We start from the raw sequence: 6,070 nt of genomic DNA on the forward strand, positions 1-6,070 counted from the left end.
TCTTCAGCTAAGACAACTAAATCAAATTGTGTTTGTCTGATATTTCTCTTAAGTGGTCTTGAGAACACAAGCATCAGCATTGTTGCTTCCCTAAAGGAAGAGCTGGTCACAACCATGAACAGAACAGTGAAATGTGAATTTAGTTTGCTTGTGTGAGCACACGTTCCTACCTACCCTGAACCTGAACTTATCAAGACCCTCATGTGAGGGTCATGACAGGCAGCTATTCAATTCTGAGTTACAGAGGTTCCCCTTGCCCCTTTATTCATCTCTTTGATAAAGACAGACCTCTCATCCTGATTGCCCCATATGGCAGGAGGCAGCAGAAGTTTGTGTTCCCAGTCACTAAGGTTCTCACACTTGTTCATATACAGCTCTCTCCCACCAGGCAATTCCTTTGAGAGCAAAGAATCAGTCTTGTGTCTACAGGGGTAGTGAGACTCTCTGAGTTCACAGGGTTTATCCTCATGCACTTCAGCAGACACACTGCACCCAGAGACCTTGCTCAAGCCAGCCTGCCAAACCTCCACCAGATTACAATCATTCCAACTCATGCTTTACAAATCTAAACGAGTTTTCTTTGATTTCTGTTCATGATTAGGAATGAAGCTGCCATCCTTGGTTTATGGTGACAACTAGATGATGCTGTGCCTTTTTTGTGTCTTTTTAGCAAGAGACCTGTACCTAACTGAACTTCACACATCAGTTTGGGGTTGGTGTGCTTTGTGTGCTCCTTCAGTTGAGTAGCATGAGAGACATGAAACAACAGCCTGATTCCTGGGCCCCCACATGTTTTTTTATTGCCAATATAGCACAATCATATTTTCATTCAGGGATAGCAAGTACCTGCAGGGGTTATTAAATAGGCATTACAGGATTCAGTACCAAAGAGATCTTATGAAAATGGCTCCTTTTCAGTCCCTCTGCTGATACACTTTTGTTTTGATGGCTCAAACTGGGAAAAGGGGAAAAGAACATCTTAAAAGAGCTGAAGGCCATGGACAGCTCTTACTCAGGGCTGGGTTTTAAGCATTGCAGATGGGATTGTTGTTGTCAGAAAAAGACGCAAGAGAGAAATTTGCCTGGAAACTTAAAGCAGAAGAGCTTCAAGCAAACCTTTACATTCTCCTCTAACTAAATACTGTTCCTACTTCTGCAGACAGGGACAGAATATACCTGAAAGAGAAGGAAAGTGAAAAGAAGTGGAGGTGAATTGGAGCCCCTGACAATATTTGGTACTCTTTTTATAAATCTGCTGTTTATCTTTGAAATCTTCTGTTGCAAATATATTCTGGAAGTCCTGTGTGGAGTATAAATAAGACTATGCAAAGCACAGTAGATTTCTTATAACCTCTGAAGAAAGCTGCCTCTTCTTAAAAGAGGAAGAAGTTTGGGAAAGGGGTGTGTGTTTGCTGTCTTTCACTCAGCAACTCTCCATCAGGCTGCCTGTCCCTGAAACTCAGCCAAGTTGCATCCTTGGCCAAAGTGTTGCAATTCCCTGCCACTCTTCTGCAACAACATTTCGTGCAGAAGCATGATTTCCACTTGGGTAGTCTTACCTCAGGTGGGGCAGCCTTATCCCAGGTGGTACAGGGGAAGTGCCATTTCCACATGAGAAGGAAAAAGAGATGGAGGTGATGGTTTGAGTTCAGCTGAGAACGGCACCATGGAGATGGCCCTGCCTAAGTATCATGAGTTGCTCTGGAGCTCTTTTTAGACACTTTACAGGGTGACAGGACTCAGGCCAGATGTCTAGATGAAATCAACCTACTGCAGCAAAAAATGTATGTATAAGGCTTGCTTTACCTTTCTGCATTTTGCTTCAATTTTTTGTGGGTTTTTGTTTTTTTGGTTTTGTTTGTTTGATTGGTTGGTTGGTTTTTTGTGGGTTTTTTTGTTTGTTTTTGGTTGGTTGTTTGGTTGTTTGGTTGTTTGGTTGGTTGGTTGGTTGGTTTTTTGGTTTTTTTTTTGTTTTGGTTTGGTTTTTTTGTTGTTGTTGTTGTTGTTTTGGGGGTTTTTTTTGGTATGCCATCCTCACCTGATGTTTACCTGTTTTCTTTGTCCTAAACATGCTGTGCTCAGACAGCTTGGAAACAATTTTTCCTTTCATATATCATTGGGTGTTAAGAAATGGTCATTCCAAAGATGCTAAAAGCAAACTAAAGGACACTACAGCTCAATGGCATTTGTACTTTGACAACTTTGAGAATTCAGCAGTTCCAAATTGTGAGGGAAAGCACAACAGAGATCATAGGAATCTCCTGTCATTGTTAATAGTTTGTGATCTTGAGGGAGCCATACTCTGAACTTTCACCTAATTGCAACCAGAAATTTGGTGTGTCACACCCATGATTATCACACTACATCTCTGTCTCTTCTCTGCTGAAATGTTTATGGAGAGGGACAAATTTGTAAAGCATTTTAAAATTGTGTGACCATGGAGAAGAGTAAAACAAAGATTACAGGAATGTTCCATCATGCCCATGTAAGGTCCTAGGGGAAGAAAGCCAGCCAATGAAAAGCTGTATTGGCTTTTCAGGGGCTGAATTTGTCTGGCCACAGTTAGATGAGGTTATGTGCTCTGCATGCCACTGAGAGCAGAAGTCTTCTCCTCGTGTCCCACCCACCTACATTCACTCCATCACCTTCCTTGTGCCAGCACTAATGCTAATGTTGCTGTGCTGCAAGCTAATGAAGAGATGTGAGCTTGTTGAAGAAAAGAAACCTGAGAAAAAGATCTGTTTTCAGCTGGATGGTCTCTTGATATGCTGCTGTGAGCTGGACATGAATTAACCTCAGCACAAGGAGGTACAGACACTGCACACCTGGGGCACAGACAAGGGTGAGGCTGAGTCCTCCTGGTCTGCCCACCCCACCCCAGTGGTGTGCTGTTGCATCCCAAGACACAATGTACCCACTGCTGATCCATCTGGATCTGCTGCCAGCCTTTTGGCATCCTTCTTTCCTGGCAGTGGCATCCTATGAAGTGAGGGATAGTCAAACAGTTTGAAATTATGCAAAGGTATTACCACTGCAGTCTGCTTTGGTGAATGGCACCAAACTTGTTCCTCTGAGCTTCAGCTATCTGAGAAGGCTGTCATCCTTAATTGCAGGGACCTACACATAACAATTATCATTGTGATTAATTTTCAGGATCCATAGCACAGAGGCCACAGCATCTGTGTTTCTGCAACAACATTTAGGAGAAAGAGGGGATGGTCAAGGTGAGCTGCTGGGTCCTCAGAATACAACCAGAGGGAAAAAAAACTCCAACTATTGTCAGGATAAAAAAATTTCACTATCTTAACGTAGTACCTGCTGTGGACCCTGTTCTTGCAAGGTATTTGGGAAAACTGAGTACTGCAATGTAGGTGATTATTTCCTGTGGGTGGCCAAGCAGGTGAATCACAGGACTGGCTCGATCAGTTATTTATTCTATTAAGTCTTAGGTGTGCATACTGTAATTGTATCTGGCTTAATCATAATTAAAGCTTGCACCCGAGGAGCTCATGAACATGGAGGTAGTAAAACTTGGCTTGAGAACTGAAGTCCAGAGGGCCAGTAATTAGTAACTAGAAGGTTAGCAACTGGAAACCTTTCCTCTAAGCCCTCCTACTCTATTACCAATTAATGCCACTGAATTAATGAACTGTTCAAAGCAAATAACGAAATTAATGGAATGTGTCTGAAAAGAGGAAAGGGGTGGGATGTTAGAATACTTCCATTGTTAGCAATTTCATTTTTAAAATTTTCATCTATTTAAGAGTAGGAAGAAAATAACAATGGGAATATTGTAATGCTTAGGGCTGGAAGCAGCCACAAGCTGAATGAGAGAAGTGAACAGTTACACAGCCAACATCCTCCAGAAAATTTTCTCCTCTCCCAGTCTGTAAAGGAGTTCATTCAGCCTTGGTTATCTTATCTTATAAATGAGGTGAATGTAAGAATGGATACAAAAACTTATTTAAAGCATAAAGAAAATGTGATATGAGACAGTGTTTAAATTGTTTGGTTTAGGAAGATTAGAAATTGTGAGGGTGTGTACATAGAGGGAAGATTTTCTAAAACAATAAATGAGAAAGAAGAGGATGATCCTGTCCTTCACATAGTGGAAGAAATCAGAGAAATTGTCAACAAAACCAAAATTTGCTTTACATAAGAAATGCAGTTTGCTTCTAGACTAGTAGGTTTTCTACAAAAAAAAAAAAAAAAAGGCAGAAAATCTAGACGTTGGGTTTTTTATTTGTTTTGTACAGGGTGTTTTTTTGGTTTTTTTTGTAAGGTAGATTATGTTCATACCAATGTCCATCTTCATGAATCTCTTGTATGCAGTGGGAGATGCAAGAGACCTGTTGAACAGCATTCTCCAGGTGAAGCTCTGCCAGGAAAGGGACAGTTAAATGTCCTGCAGATTCCCCCATCATCAGTGCCGTCATGTGCTGGTGCACAGGACACCGCTCCCCAAGGCACACACTTCACTGCCTCATATACTTGAGTGTATATGAAAGTTGTACCCACGAGTGGATCTGACCTGATGTTGGCATTAAAGAAGCCTCTGTCATCTTTCTGCATTTTACATGTCACTGGCCATTCTCTGACAGGGCAATGAGTGAGTTGAGTTGCCATTATGTCACAGTCTGGCCAAGGCTACGCTGCCCTAGTTTCACAAAATAAGAAAGGAAAGCATCATGTAACCTTGAAATTTAATTGTAGTGAATGGCCTTGCATAACTTGTACTACCTCTCTGTATTTTCAACCTTATAACCTGTAGGGTAGAGCTTCCCTTTTGATTATCTCATTGAAAATGTTTGGTTAATTAAAAACGTTGACTATATCTTAAGGAGTAATATATTGTAATTCTTGTATGCATTAAGAATAGGACTAGGCTGATTTGCCCTAGGATTTTATTCACTTAAATTATCATATATATTTTGATTTTTCATTTTGAAATTATTAAGCACCATTAGATTATGCATATATCATCAGAACATCCATAATATTTTTTTTCAACAATACCTGCATTCCTGATGTAGGAAAGGCCAAGTGCTATCAGTTCATGTTTCACCAAAGTTGTTTATTCAGATATCTAAAAAGCACCCCACTGTCCAGCAGGAACTGGAATTTCATGTAGAACTGTCTGGGACATTCTTCTAGATGATTACATAGATAACATGCTGAGGAATGCAGCACTGCTAATAGGGTATTAGGAAAGTAGTCATTACCATAAATGACTGTATTTTTAAGAGTGACTTTTCCTAACAGGTTTATCTAAAGAGTTATTATGTAACACAAACAGCCCACAGCCGTTGCATTTTTATGAGGTAAATCCTACTCTCAGTGACACTGTCCAAACTCATTGACCTCAGTTAGCCCATTCAAGTGGTCCAAGAACAGATGACCTTTTGGCCAGCATTCACCTCCTCTTCTCTTGTCTCATGGGGCTACACAAACAGTTTAACGGTTTATTTGAAGTTTGAAATACAGTTTAATTTTCTTTTAAAATTAGAATAGAATAATTCTTGTTGGAAAATCCCTGTGGCAATCATCAAGTCCAAACTTAACCAAAAGATGAGCTGGTTATTGAGGGCTGTGTTCAAATGCTTCTCAAACTGACAGGCTTGTGGCATTCACTCCCTCTCTAGGAAGCCTGTCCAGAAGGATGCTGTGAGAAACAGCATTGAAAGCCTTACTAAAATCCAGAAAACCTTCACTTTCCTTTACCCACTAGGCAGCTGATGTTACAGCAGAACACATCATATTAGTTAGACAGGACTTTCCTTTTAACTGTACCTGATGATTTCATTGTTTCATTGCTCTCTAAATGCCTTTCAATAGCATCCAGTATGATCTTCCCCATAATTTTCCATGTGCTGAGGTTAGAGTAACAGTTCTGTAATTTCCTGGATCTTCATTCTTGTAAATTGGAATAATGTAGGCTTGCTTTCAACTTCCAGTCAGGAATGAATTCCCAGACTCCCAAGACCTGTAATAGATGATTTCAGCAGCTGAACAGACCTGTAAACTGAACTGTTAAGTTTAGTACTATCTCTTTTTTGGAAGAGAACTCTGA

Source organism: Lonchura striata, chromosome 1 (genome assembly GCF_050655825.1).
Source record: "Lonchura striata isolate lonStrDom1 chromosome 1, ASM5065582v1, whole genome shotgun sequence".
NCBI classification, from domain to species: domain Eukaryota; kingdom Metazoa; phylum Chordata; class Aves; order Passeriformes; family Estrildidae; genus Lonchura; species Lonchura striata.